The sequence below is a fragment of the Prionailurus viverrinus genome, chromosome C1 (assembly GCF_022837055.1).
Source record: "Prionailurus viverrinus isolate Anna chromosome C1, UM_Priviv_1.0, whole genome shotgun sequence".
NCBI classification, from domain to species: domain Eukaryota; kingdom Metazoa; phylum Chordata; class Mammalia; order Carnivora; family Felidae; genus Prionailurus; species Prionailurus viverrinus.
In genome coordinates this window covers 54,018,572-54,039,833 of record NC_062568.1, presented here as the reverse complement: position 1 = coordinate 54,039,833, position 21,262 = coordinate 54,018,572, and the positions used below count along the sequence as shown (strand labels likewise).

At 42.7% G+C, this 21,262-nt stretch overlaps 1 protein-coding gene and 1 long non-coding RNA gene across 5 annotated transcripts in view; one reads left to right on the top strand and one right to left on the bottom strand.

The window, feature by feature from the left end:
* The window catches only part of LOC125171897 (uncharacterized), a 134,439-nt gene extending 133,060 nt beyond the window's left edge, over window positions 1-1,379 (top strand). For both annotated transcript variants that reach the window (XR_007154485.1, XR_007154486.1), the window contains exon 7: window positions 172-1,379. This is a non-coding gene — a long non-coding RNA (uncharacterized LOC125171897). The remainder of the gene's footprint in view (window positions 1-171) is intronic.
* WIPF1 (WAS/WASL interacting protein family member 1) overlaps window positions 1-21,262 on the bottom strand; it is a 128,366-nt gene that overhangs the window by 82,200 nt on the left and 24,904 nt on the right. The window contains exon 1 of one of the 3 annotated variants that reach the window (XM_047869122.1): window positions 1,365-1,380. The exons of the other annotated variants lie outside the window; for them this stretch is intronic. The gene's annotated coding sequence lies outside the window, so the exon portion shown is untranslated. Of the gene's footprint in view, window positions 1-1,364; window positions 1,381-21,262 lie in introns of those variants that run through there. 3 annotated transcript variants of the gene reach the window in all.

The following is a 21,262-nucleotide window of genomic DNA, read 5'->3' as shown; positions in this document are numbered from 1 at the left end:
CCCTCCATTTTCTTGCACAACATGGTAGTAAAAAATGAAAAAAATGTGGCCATCTGAGGACATAATCAACAATGATTTTTCTCTTTCATCACTGTTCTGGTTATTTTGCACTACTGGGATGTAAACAACACGTGAGTCCTCTAACCCCTCACCCCTTTGTTGTTTTTTCAGTGCAGACACTCTGGAGAACACCGTGGGCTAGAACGACAAGAGGAACCAAGACGCTCCCAACTCAACCTCTCTTCATTACTCTCCCCACCTCTATCAACACGCAGCCACGGAAGAAATCTAGTAGGTTTTCAAAAACATCCAGAAAAAGACTCAGCACCCTCTCTGGCCAACCTGTTCTAGTGCTTGATAACAATCCAAGAATGCAGTAACTTCCTCCCTCTAACTCAGATTTGAGACACTCTCCTTTTTCGTACAGGTCTGAAAGTATCAGGCCCTTGCGGAAGAGCCTTTTATTGACCTGACACTCTTCATTAAACTGTCCCTCACCGGCCAGAGGATGAATAACCTTGGACCACTGAGCTGTTTCTAGGCTCTAATTTCCAGTGCTTTAACCGTCCCTCTGGCTCGGCTCTAGACTCTTCAAGTCCTCCTTCGTACAAGTAGCACGGCTTGTGAAGACACACAGCTCTAGTGATGGTCCCCACCACATGGCTTCTTCGGGCGCTGTGCGGTGGGAGCCTGGGGCCATGCGCGCGCAGGTAGGGGACTTCCTCACCTCACATTCAGGCTGTCCCTGACCCCCTCTTCTCTACCCTCGCTTTAAGTTAATAGAAGAAAGAAAGGAAGAAAAAAAAAGGGAAGGAAGAAAAGAAGAGGGCAGAAAAAATACAAAAGGGAACTAAGATGTATAAAAATATGAGAAATGCATTGTAACAGGAAATACAAGCCAAAAGATTCATTTTACCAGATGAAAAGTACGTAAAAACAACATTTTTGCATTCAGACTCGCAGCATGTTTCTACACATTTCAGTATTTTCCACCGCCCTTTGAACACCCCACGAGTGCCCACAAACACAAGCTGATTTGTCCTGTTTCAGCTTTATGCTAATAGGTAAACGTGAGGAGAGGCTTATAGCTGAATTCCATGAAATAAGTTATTGCATGAACATCTGAAGGTTGTTTTTTAAAGGTAAAGAGGGAAGCAAGAGATTCTGAGAATTTCATTTTCACAGTAATGGCTCGATGTTTGTTCCTCTAACAAAGTGTGGCTTTCAGCTATGCCCTGGCTCTCTCATTCAAAGCCAGAGCAATTTCTTCGCATTACAGAAAGACAGTTTAAGGAAAGAGAACAAGTTAGGTAGTTTAGAGTGGCTATGGAAGATTTTTCAGGGGGGGAAAAAAAAGCACTAACCTGTGTTGTTTTAATCCGCCGAAAACGACAAGTTCTCAAGTTCCCCTGCAATCTTCTAGCCAGTTTCCTGTAAATGTCGCATGTGACATTATACTTCCTCACTGCACCGTCTCTGCCTGCCTCTCTAAGTGGTCAGAGGCATGTGATAAGATCGTCTCGTTGCTTGCTTCACACTGGGGTAACCCTGCTTCTAAAGGAGACTTTGTCACTCCAAAGGGGTCCCCCAGCTTGCTTGAGGCATCCCTAGGACACAGGTAAAGAGGAGATAAGCTTGGGAGAAAGGCAGAGAAGAATAATGTCTGGACTCCTGGCACTTGTGATCTGGCAAGGATCAGGGGTAAGGGAGAGACGGGGAGTCTGGAGCCCCAGAGTCGTGGGGTTGGGGCAGCAGCTGAGAAGAGGCAGACTGCTCACAGCGCAGCCCCGGGGGGCTCTCCAGTCATCTGGACAGGGCCCCGCTATGGCTGCTCTCAGGACTCCCCAGGAAGGGCCAGCTTTGGGCCATGGCGCTGAGCCCAGGAGGTCCCCAGGCTCCTCTCCGGAGGGCACCACCACGGAGAAGCACACCCAGGGCTCAGCTCACACTTCTGGATCCTGCAGTGACAAGACCCACTCACCCTGAATCTCCCCAGCCAGTCTCAAGTTCACATCCAGTCTTTTCAGTCCTGCTGTCAGACGGTGTGCCCTAATTCTTGGTTCAGCAAACAAAGCCATGGTCCTCTCTGCCTCCCAGGCGAAATAACTGGCAGACATCCCCCACTCCCCCCCGGATTGTCTCCGAAATATGCCAGGGTTTTGGTTTCCCTGTGGGATGGTAGTGGGTTCCTGGAGGTATGTGAGTCCCGGCAGTGGGGGGCCTTGATGCTGGCCAGGCAAGAGCACCAGGCAAGTGCCCTGGTGTGAACCTCTGTGCCCCCAGCGGAGGGGCGACTGGAGAAGAGCTGAGGCAGGACGGTGCCAGAAGCCAGGGTGCCGTTTCTAGCTTTCTTGTTCCTGTGGTCAGTGCCTTCCTTTCTCCTTCCATGATTCCTCTAGCTCTGTGGAGGTCCACACACATGGAATTTGTGGATGTAGGAAGTGGTGCGTGGGAGTTAAAACCATGTCCTGGACCGAGCGGAATATTCTGCAATTTGTACAACCTGACTCAGTACAGAAACCCCAAAGTTGTTTCTATTTGGCTACCCTAGCATAATTCTTTTCTTTAAAATGCTTTTAAGAGGATTTTTTTGTTTTTTAGAAAGGTAATTGTAGAAAACCTCACTGTTCCAAGTCTTGAAAATATCACCCTCTAACTCCCCAATCAAGTTTTCGATGTGAGAACACAGAGTAAGGAAACGTCCTGGGATCAGGACTCTGGACAACTGCGAAGCTCTTATGTCTCACCACTTGATTGCATTTCTGGCTCTGAAAACGCGAATTAACTGGCCCACCGGTCTGACAGCTGATGGCTGGTTTTCTGCCTGAACTGTGCAGTTAGAGTAGCCAGTTGAGTCAAGATGGCTATAAGCATGACAGTGGTTTTAAAATGGGAATGATGGTACAATTTTGCTATCTTAGAAAAACAAAATACTACACAGATGATAAACAATGATGACTTCATTTGAACGCATTTAGAAGTGTCGCATTGTGCGTTAAACTGCCAGTTCCATTTTTCAACTAAGCAGTGACATATGTTCTACTTAAGCCATGCTGCGTGGAATTTTTAAAGGTCTTAACAAAATGCTTTATAATTTTCCTTTAAAATCCCTAACCTGGCCTCCTTTCTATGAATTTTTTTTTCATTTGTTTTGGCATTTAACAAATTTTAGCATACTTTGTTTTTTAGAACAGGTGTGAATTTACAGAAAAATACAGAGTTCCCACTCATCTGCACCCAGTCTCCCCACTATTAAAATCTTGTAATTAGTATGGTATATAAGTAACAATAAAACAGTACTGAATTTTTTTTTTTATGTGGGTCACTTTTGTTTTGAGAAAGGGAGAGAGAGAGATAGTGTTCAGGGGAGGGGCAAAGAGACAGGGAGAGAGAGAGAATCCCAAGCAGGCTCCACACTCAGCCCTGAAGTGGGACTCCATCCCACGACCCGGAGATCATGACCCAAGCCAAAATCAAGAGTTGGACACTCAACTGACTGAGCCACCCAGGCACCCCGATACAGTGTTATTAACTGAAGCCCACAGTTTATTTAGATTTCTTTAGTTTTTTTTTTTTTTTCCTAATGTCCTTTTTCTGTTCTAGGATCCCATCCAAGACATCACATTACATTTACTCATCACATCTCCTTAGGCTATTCTTGGTTGAGACCGTTTCTTAGACTTTCTTTATTTTTGATGACCTTGACAGTTTTTTTTTTTTTAATTTTTTTTTTCAACGTTTATTTTTATTTTATTTTTGGGACAGAGAGAGACAGAGCATGAACGGGGGAGGGGCAGAGAGAGAGAGGGAGACACAGAATCGGAAACAGGCTCCAGGCTCTGAGCCATTAGCCCAGAGCCTGACGCGGGGCTCGAACTCACGGACTGCGAGATCGTGACCTGGCTGAAGTCGGACGCTTAACCGACTGCGCCACCCAGGCGCCCCGATGACCTTGACAGTTTTGAGGAGTACTGATTAAGCAGTTTGTAGAATGTCCCACAATTGGGTTTTATCTGATGTCTTTCTCACGATAAGAATGTACTTACAGATTACTTGTTGGGTTTCTCCTCCTTCCTTACTGGATGCTCTGCAAGGAAAATCTTGAGGGTGGAGTATCTACATAAATTATTTAGAATTCTTCTGCATGGAAGATTTGTCTCTTCTCCCCATTTACTAATTTATTCAATAATTTATTTATATAAGTATGGACTCAGAGATACTGATTTTATACTTTGGGTTACAATTCAGCACCACTTTATTTATTTTGTTGTTCAAAGCGTTCTACTCTTGACCACTGGGAGCTCTTTCAGTCGCTTACTGGGCTCCTCTGACATACTCCTATCAGTATTTTTTGAATTTTGTTCTTGTCTTGACAAGAGAATGAAAGAAAATACATCTATGGCCCTGAAAAGGTTTTTTTTGCCTTCAATTTTCCTTAGTTCTGCCCCATGTATTAGTAAAAATCTTTTAACTGCTTTCATAAAATTAATCCTCGCCTCTACCAGCCAAGAAAACACCAAAACACCAACTGAGGTGAAATTCTGCATTTCCTTAATTCCAAGATGCATGTTTGTGTTGGTAGTGGTTTTTTTCCTTCAGATTTTAACATTCCTGGAATCCGAGGGTACATTAATATCATGTCTTCTTTCCCTGCCTCCTCACCTGTCATTAATTTGATGGTACACCTTATAGTTGATGGTGTCTTGGGAATGGAGGAAGCAGAGCCATCAAGTAGTTCTTGTTTGAACCACAGACATCATTTAACTACTTTCACAGATTCTTCCCCCCACTGAACAAATATTTTGATTAAAGTGGTTTGATTTGTGGCATCTAAAGATATTTTTAGGGCGCCTGGGTGGTGCAGTCGGTTAAGCGTCCGACTTCAGCCAGGTCACGATCTCGCGGTCCGTGAGTTCGAGCCCCGCATCAGGCTCTGGGCTGATGGCTCGGAGCCTGGAGCCTGTTTCCGATTCTGTGTCTCCCTCTCTCTCTGCCCCTCCCCCGTTCATGCTGTCTCTCTCTGTCCCAAAAATAAATAAAAACGTTGAAAAAAAATTAAAAAAAAAAGATATTTTTTAAAAACCCAAGATTTTTATCTACTCCTGGACGCATTCTAACTTTACATGAAACCACAAAATCTCATCAAGTCCTAAATACAGATAAGGGGGGGGTGTTCCCATTTTTTTCTCTGGGTTTACTCTCTGACCCCCTTTGTGTTTACCATGTCACTTTTTCAAGACTTCTCAAATCCATCATCGTTCCCGAGGAGCCCAATGTTGATGCCGAGGGGTGGGAAGGACGAGGTTTCACATTCATGGTGATGATGGGTAATGGTGCTTACCGGTCAGAGGCAGGTCAGGAAGGATGCTGTGATTCTGCCTTTCCTACTTAGGGGAGCCAACCAACTGCAGAATGGAGAACTGACCATTCCTTTCTCTGTGCCTAGGATCTTCTCTCCAGCTCAAGAACCACTACTGCTTTAGCAGTACCATTCTTAACAGATTTTTTTTTTTCCTTTTAATGGATGGAGACTTGTTCAACCATTCACCATGGGCATAGTTCCCAAATAGTCACAGGTGAAATGCCCCATCTCTTCATGCAGGTAGGCAGAACTTGGACACTCTAAACACTAGTTTCTGTCTCACTCCTGGGTACGATGTACTAAGATACTGATGGTGCCCTAGTGATCTCAGTAGCGTCCATAAGAGACTAGAAGAGATGCTATACTGACTTTTTTTAGTCAGCCATCGACTAAGCCCTTGCCACCAGCCACTTCCCAGATCCCCACTTTACAGACAAGCTAACCAAGTTAGAAAGGCTAAATAGCCTGTCCAGGGCCCCTTGATAACTGTGAAGCCAACATGTAAATTCAGCTCTGCCTGAAGCCAGAGACTCAGGGACTAATGCTACTCTTGCCATAGACAGGTGTACCACTTATAACTCATAAGTAGGCACGTTACTCAACACAGTCCTGTTCCCTAATTATTTTCTGCACGTGCTTTTCACCTTGACTAAACCGAAGTGGCAATGAGGGCAGGGACAGGGTCTTCTATTAACTCAGCTTTCCAGCCTTAGCCCAGTAGCTTTCCTGTTAATCCTGTACTTTTGCTGTCCTGCCAATCTTTTTTTTTTTCTAATTTATCAGAACATTCAGACTTTTTCTTCTTTGAATTTTGATTTTTTTGGGGAAGAGAGAGAGGTGGGGGGAGAGGGGCAGAGGGAGGGAAAGAGAGAGGAGAGAGAAGAGAGAGAGAGACAGAGACAGAGAGAGAATCCTAAGCAGGCTCCATGCTCAGCACGGAGCCCAATGCAGGGCTCAATCCCACGACCCCTGGGATCATGACCTGAGCTGAATTCAAGAGTCAGACGCTCCACCGAATGAGCCACCCAGGCACCGCTAGACTTTTTCTAATAAAGGTAAATAATTTACCTTCTCTATTTCCCTCCACTACTTTGTTTTACTTTGTTTCACTTATTAACTTCTAAAATACAAGCTTGTCTATTTCCAGTCCTTTTAAATAAAATCCTTAACTTTTAATCTAAGTATATTTTTAATCTTATCTCACACATTTCAAGGCATCATATTCTCACCGTTAATTTTAGAAGAGCCTATAGTTTCAGTAGTGATATCCTTTTCGACCCAAGAATTAGTTAAAAGGATCCTATTTTAGTTTCCAAGTGCTTGGATGGAGGTGAGGGCAGAAGCCATCTTGTGTTAATTTTCGATGCTATGTTTTTTGTTATATGTGGCTAGTACATCTACTCTTTGGTTAATTAAAAAGTTTCTTTGTGGTCTAATCTTTCATCTATTTTTGTAAATGGTTCATGTCCTTCTAAATATTTGTGTGTCTTTCCTACTTGTTGGTTTAGGTTGATAATGATAATGATGTTATTAAAATCTTCTTTTCCTACTTATTTTTGCCTACTTGATTAAATTCTGAAAGCATTTTGTTAAAGTCTCCCACTATGATCATGGAAAACTTTACGTTTTGAAATTTTTATCTGTTAATTGTTTTGTTTGCATTATTTATTTTTTTTAACAGATTTTGTTTTCTCTAACTCCGTGCTAAGATGTTCAGTGCACAAAGGTTCATCATTATGGACTCTTCTTTGATTTGTATCTCTTATTCTTCTATGTCTTGTTTAGTATTTCTTTTTACATTTAATGCTACACATTTTTTTAAGATTTTTTTTTTAAGTTTACTTATTTGAGAGAGAGTGAAAATGCGCACGTGTGCACAAGCAGGGGGAAGGGCAGAGAGGATCCGAAGCAGGCTCTGCGCTGACAGCAGAGAGCCAGAAGCATGGCTGGAACTCACAAACCGTGAGATCATGACCTAAGCTGAAGTCGGACGCTTAACCGACTGAGCCACCCAGGTGCTCCAATCCTACACTTTTTTTTTTTTTTAATATTTCTTTTTCAACGTTTATTTATTTTTGGGACAGAGAGAGACAGAGCATGAACGGGGGAGGGGCAGAGAGAGAGGGAGACACAGAATCGGAAACAGGCTCCAGGCTCCGAGCCATCAGCCCAGAGCCTGACGCGGGGCTCGAACTCACGGACCGCGAGATCGTGACCTGGCTGAAGTCGGATGCTTAACCAACTGCGCCACCCAGGCGCCCCCTTACACTTTTTAATATTAATGCTATCATCCTTATTTTTGTTTTGTTAGTTAGCATTCACCAGCCTGTAGCCCTTTATCTTCTTCCTTTCTGCATAATTTTGCTATACATGTGACTCTTGGAGACAGCATATAGCTAGGTTATCTTTTTAATCAATGTGAGAGCCACTGATAGAGGAATTTAAGCTAGGCACTTCTGTTGTATGTTTGTCTTATTGTTGCCATTTTATCATTTATATTCTGTTACATTGTTTTCTTCTTGTTTTTTCCCCTATTCTTGACTTTCCTTGATTGACCATGCTTTTTATTATTACAGTACCCTCTACTCCTGGCTACATATGTGTGTGTTTTAATGTGTAATGGTTGAAAAATCCTACCTATAAACTTTGCTCTAAAAATCAAGTATAGATGACCTTTCCTGGTAAACATCAGAGAACTCCATAGTAGAACCCTGTTAATTGGCAAGGTCAGTCCATTGTTCTGGGAAATTTAATGGTAGTTTCATGTTAATAATAGCAATTTGTGTGTATGGGAGGGAGATAACATTACACAGATATCAGAAACCCTTCTAAAAGAGTATGTTGCCAGGTGTCCATTCATTTTCCTCCCGCCCTTCCTATAAGAAGGACTAGCTAGCCATAGCTCTCACAAATCATGTGGGTAAATGTGGGGTAGTGGGGCAGCCAAGAACCCAGTGTCTGGGAGACAGCTAGGAATATCCCAGGGAATGCTTCTGCAAATGCAGGGATGTGAGACATGCAGGCATTTTGGAGATCTGTAGAACGTTATCTATAGAAGGGAGGCTGCCAGTGTGGGTTTCCAGCAACCTCACTTCCAAGCACTGGACTTCATCATTAGCTAAGGAATCTATCCTAGAATTAGGTTAAGAGTCCAACAGTAAGATCACAAGAATGTAAACATATCCTTTAAAGAAGTGAGGAATTCAAAGGAGAAAATAACGTTGTTAGATATGCTTAGAGGCAATAATTCTGTTTCCTAATGTCTAGTTACAAAGCACAGAAATCAACAAGAATCTACATCTTTCCTTCTTTGAAAATTAGGTAGTTTCTACTTTTTTAAAGCCTTGATGTCAGTGCAGGGCTGATGGGGAAATTCTGTCCACAAAATATCTAAGTTGGCATTGTTTTTATGTATTGGTATATGTGTATGTGTTTGAATGAAGGTTAACATTAAAATTCCATATTTGGGGTGCCTGGGTAGCTCAGTCGGCTGAGCATCCGACTTCAGCTCGGGTCATGATCTCGCAGTTCTTGAGTTTGAGCCCCGTGTCGGGCTCTGGGCTGACAGCTCAGAACCTGGAGCCTGTTTTGGATTCTGTGTCTCCCTTTCTCTCTGCCCCTCCCCCGCCATGCTCTGTCTCTCTCTCTGTCAAAAACAAATAAACATAAAAAAAAAATAAAGTTCCATATTTAATTTCTCATGGAGAAACGCAGGATAGCGTGAAGGAGGGAACAGGCATAAAGCTGTGGCAACTGTTTCAAAATCTGCCCATGACTCTCAGTTTACTGTTATTTTTAAAAAATGCTTAGCTATTATTTTGAGACAGAGACAAGAGCATGAGCGGGGTAGAGACAGAGAGAGAGGGAGACACAGAATACGTAGCAGGCTCCAGGCTCTGGGCTGTCAGCACAGAGCCTGACACAGGGCCTGAACCCACGGACCTCGAGATCATGAGCCGAGCTGAAGTCAGATGCTTAACCGACTGAGCCACCCAGGTGTCCCAAAGTGTTTCTGTTCTAACGTAACATATTTAAAAAAATTAATTTAGCTTCATAAACAGTTTATGAGTTAAATATTGTTTGTAATTATTCTCATAAATCAAAGGGGAGACTAAGTTCCCAAGAGTTGAAAGGATTTGTTCAAACGAGTAAATAAGTGATAGAACTGGGATTTAAATCCAAAGCTTATGACTGCAAGTCCAGTGTCATTTCCAGTATCCACCAAAACCGTCTCCTTGTTGCTCTATCTCTGAAAGAAACGTAACACATGCACACCACACGTGTGTGGTCCAGGGAGGAACTGCAATGAGGCACGCCCTTGGCAGTAGGTGTTTCACAATGTAGGTCAAGCAGTCCAGCCAGACCCCAGAGCAATTGTTTCTACACTGACCCTGGGGGATGTGGGGAGCATTATGTCATGCCAAAGGCTTTCCTCATTAGCAATCATGCAAAAAGATACCATGCACCATGTTTCTGAGCCATTGGAGCAGCTAAAGGGAGATGAAAGGTCAAGAAAGTTCTCTTGCGGGAGCACTGCACTTTGGTACGTTTCTTTATGCCACTGTAATGTAACCTAAGCCAGGATGATCAAGACCCCTGAAGATCTGTCTTCAAAGCCAGAGCCCTGCCCAGCATAGTGACTCTTCTCTGGCACACCTCAGGGCCTGATGCCAACAACCAAACTGGCCCTTTCCAACATCATGCAGTTAAATTCCAAATAACTCCTCGCTCATCTTTTTGTTGATCAAAACATTGAAAGGATCTGGAAAAATCCCTTGTTCATAAAAAGAACTGGCTAGGGACACATAGGAAGCCTTGCCATTCACCCAGGATGAATTTTTTTTTAATTTTTTTAATGTTTTTTTATTTTTGACAGAGAGAGACAGAGCATGAGCAGTGGAGGGGCAGAGAGAGAGGGAGACACAGAATCTGAAGCAGGCTCCAGGCTCCGATCTATCAGCACAGAGCCCGATGCGGGACTCAAACTCACAGACCGTGAGATCATGACCTGAGCCGAAGTCGGACGCTCAACTGACTGAGCCACCCAGGCGCCCCCACCCAGGATAAATTTGAAGAAGCCTCATAAATACGGGACTCCAGAGGTCGTGGACAGAACCAAGATACTCTCACACATTTGTTGCTCCTTCCTTTTAGGCCAAATAGAAAATAGAAGAATACAAGGCTATGTAAACAATTCAAAAGTGTACTAAGCGTATTGGGAGAGACCATGAATGGATATTATGCAGACTTGTGGCTGTGATTCAGGATCTGCGTTTCCCTCTCACACACACATAACATGGGACCAAGAGAACAACTAATTCATTGGCTATTTGCATGATCTTCCTATTCAGACGCATCCCTCCCTTCTACAGTTAAGAGCACAGAGAATAGGGGAGAATTGGTAAACAAGATCATGTTACTCCTAAAAGGAGGGATTCTGGAATCAAACTACCTGGGTTCAAATCCCAGATCCATTGCTTACTAGTTGCAGTGAATTACGCTTTCAGGACCCAGTTTTCTCATCTGTAACATGGGGATAATTTTATGAGCATTAAATGTGATGCTGCACTCAAAGAGCTTAGCCAGTGAGGGACGTAAATGGTGGCTTCTATTGCTGTCAGTATGTGGAAATTTTATTATTAGGAAATTCTATATCAGAATTTCTCATAAGGAATGCAACTGGAGTCAAGCAATGAGCTTTATTTCTGAGGCTGCTGTGCAGGCAGGAAATAAAATTCAGGATTCAGGGGCAGTGGAGCTACAGGTCATCCAGTCATCCTAGAGAGGCACAGTCCATCCAGGAAGCAGAACAGAAAATCTAGATGATTACTTTGAGCCTGGACATGGGATAGCACGTATGCTTCTAAATTTGGAAGAGTGGGATGTATTTGTGTCTGATCAAAAATTAGGAGGAAAAGGGGATGTGAATTTTATCTCCATCATTTTTTTTAAAAACAAGGAAAGTTTCATGGCCAGTGAAAAATGATGTGGTTGAGAGAGACAAAAGAGTTTTTGCAGCAGCCATGAGTGCAGGTGAAGACTAGTCCATATGGAATTTTGGAGAAGCTATTTATGCGGTATGAAGTATAAAACCTTTACGCCGTGCCTTTTAGAAAAATTTCAGTGAAAGAGATGTTATTCTTCAAGGCTTTCTGGATTTCTGATGTCTTCTTTCAATGAGACTCTGGGCAGAATCTGGACCAAGTGGGGTCTTAAGATTTATTCAGGTTATAATTAGAGTGTTGGTAATACCCAGCTGAGCAACATCAAACTCAACCACATGTGTTTATCATATATTTTCTGAATTATGATTTGGATTTTGAAGTGCCTGGAGACAGGATGAATTACAGGATTCTGTAAAGGAGGTAAACTTTCAAAAGATAAACATCTCTTAAGATTTATTGATTAATTACTCACAGTCATTCTGAACAGGTAACTCTACATTTTGTTATTTCAATATCTATTATTTTCTTTGCCTTTGAGCAACTTTTAGAAATAAAGTTGGTGCTCTGGGAGGTACCTAAACTAAAACAAGGTGCTATTTACTAAACTACCGTTGCATATCTCTCAATGATATACTGACTTACAGTGCTAAAAGCAACGTGATATCCACCAATTAACTTCCAAGGCAAATTTATGTACAAAAATGATCAAATCTCTCTGTGTTTAATAATACATGTGTTGGGGCGCCTGGGTGGCTCAGTCGGTTAAGCGTCCGACTTCGGCTCAGGTCATAATCTCACGGTCTGTGAGTTCGAGCCCCGCGTCAGGCTCTGTGCTGACAGCTCAGAGCCTGGAGCCTGTTTCGGATTCTGTGTCTCCCTCTCTCTGTGACCCTCCCCCGTTCATGCTCTGTCTCTCCCTGTCTCAAAAATAAATAAACGTTAAAAAAAAAATTAAAAAAAAAATACATGTGTTTACTGACATAGGTTTCCTTAACATCTTATATAAACTGTGATTTAACCTTAGGGGCACTGTGGATCATTAATAACACTACTGAAAGTGTAGGCTAAATAGGAATTAATGGTATATTACAATAAGTTGATTTTTTTAAAAATATACTTCCCTTTTTATTGAAAAACCACCACCCAAAACTGTAAAATTCATCAAAGCATGGCTGAAATTCTTAGTAACTAGACTACATAGGCGTGATGCCTTCCTAAGCAATAAGGATTATGCAGGGGGAAGAGGGGTTGTGACAAGTCGTGTGCTACTCATGGTACAGCTAAATATATAAATTCAGCTTTAAAAAAAATTCACCTGACTTGATACAAGACAAGGATGTAAGATTACAAAAACAAAAACAAACAAGCAAAGCAACACCACCACCGCCCTGGGTTGTCATTAATGACAAATGCCTTATATTATCCAAATTGTAAAAAAAAAACAAAAAACAAAAAACAAACAACAACAACAACAAAAACCCAGGCGCTCCCAACCAGACTGCAAACTGTGGCCTGGCACACCTTGGGATTACGTCTCTCATTTGTGTGGTTGCGTAGCTGGCACATCTTACGTGAATCCAAGTCTTTATGCTTGAAGGGGAAACAGACTTAGAAAGTTATCTACATAGCGGCCGCCATTTCTTCCGGCATTCTGCACCAGTGTGCCCCCAGAGTATCCTGAGATGAGAGGCATGGATCTGTGGCTGTCACCAGCATGTCACAGTGGGTGTGATTCCAGTCTTTAAAAACACGTATTTTTCATACGCCAGGGCCCATAAATGGCAGCCAGCCACTTCATCTGGACGTCAGGCAAGGAAACAGCGATCAGGAGTAATTCTGAACAGCTGCAATTTCTACCTTAGTCACAACTGTAAATCCTAACCTTACTCAACCGCACTGTACCAGATAAGTCTTTGTCTCCACATGGCTGCTCCAGCTCTGACAACGGTAGCTCAGAAACTCTGCTGCTGGAGTGACTTTAAGGCTCAGTTATAAACCACCGTTCCTTCTGCGCGGTCCCTCCCCCGCCATGCTCTCCTGCCAAGTTGATGAGGTCAAGATTTGAAACAGATTTTTTTTGGGGGGGGGGGAACAAAACTCTTTTATTGTTGTCCAGCACCTGTGACAGTTTCAAGTCTCTCTAAAGGAGACAGGAAGTTGAAGCATTATTGGCGCGGAGTATGGCAGCATGTTGGCAGAGTTTGACATGCTCCCCACCACAGTCTGCTTTGTCATCTCTTTTAAAAAGTAGAGAACAGGGGCGCCTGGGTGGCTCAGTCGGTTGAGCGTCCGACTTCGGCTCAGGTCACGATCTCGAGGTCCGGGAGTTCGAGCCCCGTGTCGGGCTCTGGGCTGATGGCTCAGAGCCTGGAGCCTGCTTCCGATTCTGTGTCTCCCTCTCTCTCTGCCCCTCCCCCATTCATGCTCTGTCTCTCTCTGTCTCAAAAATAAATAAATGTTAAAAAAAATTTTAAAAAGTAGAGAACAATATGTAGCAAAACAAATACATCGCATTCCATCTTTCGGTACATCTCTGAAGTAAAGACTGACGCCTAGAGCATTGTCTCCTGTGATGCCAATCTTGGCCCTGGGTCAGGGGTCAGCCTCTCCCTTCCAGACTCTCCCAGATGCAGCCATGCCCCATCAACTCCACTGTACCAACTGCCTACTACATACACCTTCACGCGCCCATTTCCTCCTGGAGAAAGGGGCTTGGCACCATGTGGGTGTTTACCGAATGAATGAGAGATTACAGCCTCCCAACAATAAAGAGAAGGGGAATCCCTCTGTCTCAAATTCATAGTCCAGCTCACCAGCTTTATAAAGGGTTCACTGTGTATGCACAAAGTAGAAGAGCTTCAAAATACAAAAATGCTATTCCGACTCCAAATTAACTAGTCTAGTAATTTATATAATCTATAAAGACGATCTTCAGGCTGAAACTGGATCTGAAACTCCTGTTGTCCCTACGTCTACAATCTCCTACAACAGAGGTGTTTCCGGGCCTTTCTATGTCCACTGAATCATGACGCCATCCTGACCGCTCTTCTCAAAACGCATGGACTCTATTTTTTCAGTTTTCTTTTTAGGATTAAGCACACACAGCACACCTCCTGACAATATTTTTAACAGAGAGCTAGGTACCCAGACAAGAGAGAAAGTCTTTGACAAACAGAAAGCACCCAATCTATCTTCAGTCATACCCGGGCTGTGGGGTCTTTTGTTCTGGTTTAACATGCCCATGGGCTCTCTTCAGAAGGATGGGTAAGTGAGAAATCCCAAAGCAGGTATCTGCTGTGGGAACTCATGTGTGACTACTGCACAACTTGGAAGAAACCAAAACCTTGGTGAACTTAGGTGTACAGAGGCAGCCTAATTAACTGGTGTCGTATGTGCTGTGGATTTGTTACCCTTAACCCAGGAACTTGACTTCTGACCACAGGGGGCTGGCTTCAATGTTGCTGGCTGGGCTGAAAAGGCAGCAATTGGAAAGAATAAAGATTTCTCCATACACCCTGTCAGAAGGGGTCTGCCCTGTGAACTGCCACTCCTTGATTTTAAAATTCAGACTGAATTATCTGTTCATTAAAAGACCACTACACTGATTCCAAATGGAAGTACGAAGACTACTTACAGTTTAGTTACTTCTACAGCACTAGCTACCTCAGGCCCTAATAATCTAACCTTTCTGTATTGCTTTGTAAATATTCTTTTTAAATGTTTTTTTGTTCTGTTTTTTTTTTTTTTTTTTTTTTTTTTTTAGACAGAGAGAGAGCATGAGCAGGGGAGGGGCGGAGAGAGAAGGAGATACAGAGTCTGAAGCAGGCTACAGGCTCCGAGCTGTCAGCACAGAGCCCGACGCGGGGCCCGAACCCACGGACTGTGAGATCATGACCTGAGCCAAAGACGGACGCTGAACCAACTGAGCCACCCAGGCACCCCGTGCTTTGTAAATATCCTTAATAGCAGAAACTATTAGTGTTACCCATTAACCTAAAATAATTACTACATTAAACGCTTGTATGTATCAACAGCGTTATCTTTAAAAAAAACAACACCTAAGTGCTTTTTAATGCAACGTCTAATTCATCATCATTGAGGAGAGCTGTTATTTCTACTTTGGTGGTGGTGACACAGAGTTACTGCTAAATGAAAAACAACAGGAACACACCCTTCCAAGCAAACTATAAAATCAAGAGGAGCTCAGTTTGTCATCTTTCACCTTCAGTCAGTAAGTATCTGCTAAGTCATTAACTAACTCTCCCATGTTTATCCTGTATGAAAAAAAAAAACCTAGCAGTAATACGGCACATTTTGACGGGAACCAGGTGGTTCTTACAGTCAAGATCTCACAAACAATATGATGTGTCATATGGTGACTACCCAAGATACAAAGCCAGCTGACTTGTTGGGTGAGTACAATAGTTACCCATTGTTGTGTAACAAATGATCCCAAAACCTACTGGCGTGAAACAACCATTTCATTATCCTCATGGATTCTGTAGGTCAAGAATTCAGAAATGTCATGATGGAGACATGTTCCTCAACACCTGTGGTCTTATCTTAGCTGGGATCATTGATAAACTAGAGGCTAGAACACTGGGGCTGGAAAATCTACTTCCAAGATGGTTTCTTCATTTATTTCTGATACAAGGCTGGGAAGGCTAAAGGAAAGGGTCAACCAGAGCACTTATGTGTTGGACTTCTTGCTTGGTGGGTCAAGCCTCCAAAAGCAGGCATTCCCAATGAACAAGGCAGAGGTATGGCCTTTTCGGGCCCAGCCTTGGAAGTTGCATGGGGCCACCCTCGTCACACTGTCTCTCAGAGTAGTCACAATCCCTTACTCCTATCAGATTTAAAGGAGCAAGACACGGATTCACCTCTCATTGGGAGAAGTACCAATGTATTTGCGGTCATGTTTTCAAACACCTACAGTGAGTCTTCAGTTTCCCACTGTCTGATGTACCAACAGTTTGAACTTGAACTTTTACTGATAAGCATGTATGTTGACAGAGTGTCAACCATAAATGGCTGAAATTATTTCTGTAGATAATCAGCTTCTGAATCGTGAGAGGTCATAGTTCCAGGGCAATAAAATGCCTATGTGGGTATTAGGTAAATATTAATTTGGGATAACAGCAAAGTAAAAAACTGGTGGAAGATTTGTTGGCACGTTTGGCTCTTAATTTTATGAAAATTATTCAGTGGTGCAAAAAAACTAAAGACTTTTTTCCCCCATCTCCATTAAGTTTATATAGCAATCTGATGCCCCAGTTAAATTAAAACATTTAAGAAGCTAGGAAACTTAGGGGGAAAACAATTTAACTTCATAGAACTAACTCTTCAGCTTGAGGTGATAAACTCAAATTCCTGTCAGGGTTAGGAAGGTAGAGAAATGAAAGCAGGCTGGGGTAAGACAATGGAAATATTGGGGACTGGGATTAACTAAAGCACATGTGTCCTTGCCTTAGGGTATCTGAATTTGTTTTTTTTTTTTTTTAAATACTGAATTTTCTAGAATTGGCTCTTAGACCACAGCTTATGATCTTTGATTTAGTTACATGATGGCTATTTCCTAGGTTTATGGTTTTTTGCCCTGGTCCCACTGGTTTATTTTGCACTCCTCTGAGACTGGAAAATACACACTCAGTATATATTTCTGTAGTTAATAATAAGCATTTATTAAGCATTTACTATGTTCCAGACACTGAACTAAGCTAATGACATCTGTATCTTAATTAATGCTCAACAGTCTTTTGGGGTATTACTGAACGCATTTTACCAATAAGGAAACAGAGCTTCAGGCACAAAGGTGATAAAGCTAGTAAATGGTAGAGTAGGTTCATACCTGGATAGGTTTGACCCCCACTGCATGTTATAATGTGCTGGTTTTGATGAAGATGGCTCCCCTCAACTATAGAGGGGTGGCCCACAAGAAGGAGGCGTGCCTTTGCAGATGCTTCTTTGGTTGTAACCCATCTAGCTACTCTAATTTGGGGATGGAGATGGCAGTTTGCCTGAAGCAATGGATATGCAGGGACAGTACTTCTTCCCAGAAATATGAGAAGTTTAAGAATATATAAGAAACAGAGATCACTGTACTCCTGTGCCCTGACAAAGTTCCTCTGGATACCTGAAAAGAGACCTTGAGTCTCAGTCTTCTAGAACATGGGCAGTGCCTGCACCATTGATAGCCTGATAGAATATCATCTACCAACAAGGCACTACTCATGCATTAATCAGAGAAGCTCAAGATACAGGATCACAGAAGTTGACGTTTCTGTGCTTAACAACCTCTCCTGGCAGACCGCGACACAATTTTTTCTTTTAAAAATTGGTTTTGAAAAATCCCCTTTAAAAAATCCTCCATTTCCTTGCAGAGAAAATTCAGATAGAGTTCTCATACATCAAACATATGACAGAGGCAGTTTTTAATCATTTAAATTATTTATCCTTCATTGTTTAATGCTTTATACCATTCCTCCATGCATAATTTATTATACCATTTATGTTTATTAAAAATTGATCATGGGGACATGCTCTCTCTCCATTCTCTCAGGCTACAGATATTTCTTTGTCAGATCACTTGGGAATAGACAATTTTTTAAAAAATTCACTTAAACAATTGTATGTCCCTTTCTTTTCTTAGGGTTCCTTTTCTTCCACAAAAGGACTACCTTAGTGTATTAACTGCTCATTTCCTTTTTTATATAGCAAGAAAGCTTATCTGAAGGCCCACTGAGGCTTTCATAAAAAAGGTTTACCTTACTTTCCTAGCTTTTAGAATGCAGATGTACAAAGGAGGCATGAAAAAAAAACAGATTCCAGAATCTTCTGTGATAGAGATCACAGCCTGTGGAGCCATCTTTTTCTCTTTCCTTTTTAATTTTGCTCCTTTTTTTTCCCCTTTCTTGTATGACTCATTTTCCTTGCCTTTATTATGTTGTTAGTCACTTCTTAACTTTCTTCTAGTTGGCCTGGGTCTTTCTCTCTTCTCCTTTTCCCAATTTCTTCCCAAATCCCTTGCCTTTGCACTTCTCAACCCTGTGACCCGAATTGCTCTCTGTAAGCCCTCAACCCCAAATCCTGTAACTCTCCAACACCAGTGTCTCCAACCCACCACCCTCAAAGTAAAAGATTCAAGAAGGTGACATCCCGGGACACTCCTGCCTCAGACCAAGTCCATGGGATGCAGAGGAGAAGTAGAAAGGAACAAAGTGTGTCACAGAGATGTGGAAGTTGAGAAATTAAGAAGCACCTAGGATATCATTATATATTAGTCTGAAAAAGGTCCGCAGGGAACTAGGACCCAAAGGAATCAAACTTGGTATGTTCCACTTGGCTCCCCTTGGTACTTCCTGCCCATCCCAAGGGGACCCAACCCTGCCCCTCTTCCATGGTTCCCTACTGGAGTGGAGGAGACCATCACGAGCTGCCAAAGTCAAAATCCTGAGGGTCACCCTTGCCTCTTCCCTCTCACTCACTCCGGTAACCAATCAATCACCAAGACGTGGAGATTCTACCTTCTAGTATCTCTGGAATCCATGCCCTGAGCTCCATACCCTTGTGCACCCACCATTCTCTCTTGCCTGACCCCCAGTTTTCTGGGGATCTCCAGCCCAGGCCCCTTTATTCTCAGCCTTCTGTAGCTGTGATCTCTCTGAAAGGCAGATCTGCTTCAAATCCTCTTCCCGTCATGACTGAGATCAAGTCTAATCTTCTTAACACGGCTTACCAGGCCTTCAATATGTGATGAGGTTCCTGCTTAATTCCCAGGCCTTTTATTTTGCAAACCCTCGGTGTGACTCCTCCTCTCCCCTACCAAACACGCCCATACAACTCTACTGTCTACGCTGCTCTCCAGCTGCACAGGACTTCTTCCAGTTCCACAGAAGGACCATGTTTCCTCCTGTCTCTTGGCCCAGGAGCATGCTGTTCCTTTAAGCCTCTTCACCCATCTCCAGGATGACTCCTCCACCCTTCCAGCCACGCTCCCGAGGTGCCCAGCCTGCCTCCCATCCTGCACTCACAGCTCTGATGCTTGCTTTCCTGTGCTCCCCACAGACTATAAACTCCATAAGGGCAGGCACCATGCTTTGTTTGTTCACCACTGTATACTCACTGCCTGGCACATAGCACGCACCCGAGAAGTATCATGTGTCTGAAGAATGACTCGCGTGGTCTGTTCCACTGGTGGCCTCCAATGAAGCATGCCTCCTGGTATTCACACGTTGTATTCCCCTTGAGTCGGGCTGTACCTGTGACTTGCTTTAACCAAAGAAAGGCTGCGGAAGTGACACACTGGTAGTTCTGGGCCTTAAGAAGGCCTGGCAGCTTCCACTTCTGTGATCCTAACCACCATATAAAAAGTCTGGAGACTCTGCTAAAGAGACCATGTGGAAAGATCACATGGAGAGGCCACTTGGAGAAGGAGAGGTCCCGACACTATACTATGGAAAGCCATCTCTGCTTTCCAGCTTGGTCCTGACCCAGCTCACCTGCCACCTGAAAGCAGCCTCAGTCTGACCACAGCCAAAACCAGCAGAAAGGCTCCCCAGCTGAGCTCAGCCCACACTGCAGCTTTGTAAGCAATTAAATGCCTATTGTTTTAAGCAGCTATGGTTGGGGTGGTTTATTACATAACAGCATGTAATTATAATAAACTAAATATATAAGTAAAGGGGAATAAAGAATGATTTCACAAATACATTTCATGTGAAGGCAAGTCAACGTTTCTAACCGGTAGATCCAAGAATATAGCAATAGAATTTAAAGGATATAGAGGAACGCATATCACCAGCTTCCATTTACAGCACATCACAATTTTCCTCTGCCATTTTCTTTGGTTTTAAGATATTTTCCAATGAAAAGATTTTCCTACTTTTTTTTTTTTTTAAAGGATTCCTGGTCTGACATTAAAGTTAAGGAGTCCAACCAAGGATGCAATGTGAACGTTACCACATGAATGGAAAGTAGCCCATGGCCAACCCATCCCGCTGTTCCATTTCCTCTTAGTCACCAGCAGGGCAGATCCACAGCTGTGGATGAGTACAGGGGGGCTGCTGTGTTTAGGGGGCACTGGAATGCTGTGGGGGCTCCTGGCATCAGACTGGGCATCAAATGTTCACTGTGAAAAATCACCCAAAGAACAGAATGGCCAATTTTTACTGGTAGGCTAATATAATTAGTTGAAGTAAATAGCTACTCATGCCTTTAGCTGTAGGCATCTAATCAATTATACACACACACACACACACACACACACACACACACACAATATTGATGCCCCATGGAGACAGCTGACACACACTGTTACATAATCCAGGATATGGCAAGATTATTTTAAAAAAATAATAAACCCATGTACATTTGCAGAATGAGGAGAAAGACTACTAAATTTATACTGGCTTAGTGGAATTTTGGATTGCTACTTCTAATAACTGCTGCTCTTTCAGAAAGAAAAAAAAACATTATATAAGAACTATGGCCTTAGCAAAGTATGTCTCTTGTGAAAATACAAAATGGAATGCCAATTATCTTTTCTAACAGTTTACACTGCACTAATACTTTGAATTTTCTGAATGGTTTTTAGTAGGTAAAACTGCCAATGTATTGGTTGGAATGTATCATTTCTTTTAAAACGATATCTAATTAAGAAACCTTACGTGATGGAGAATAAAGATTTAGGAAAAATCTGGCAGTGTGAATGATATATGTTTAGAAAGAGAAGGATCTGTTCTCAGTGTTTACAGAGCTCCAGACACTAAGCAGAGAGAAACAGAACCTGAAGCATAAATGTTACTGTCCTGTCAGCTGGTGACACTGACCATGAACCCCCTTTTTTTAAAAAAAAATCTTAACATTTTGTATTTATTTTTGAGAAACAGACAGAGAGACAGAGCACAAGCAGGGGAGGGGCAGAGAGAGAGGGAGACACAGAATCCAAAGCAGGCCC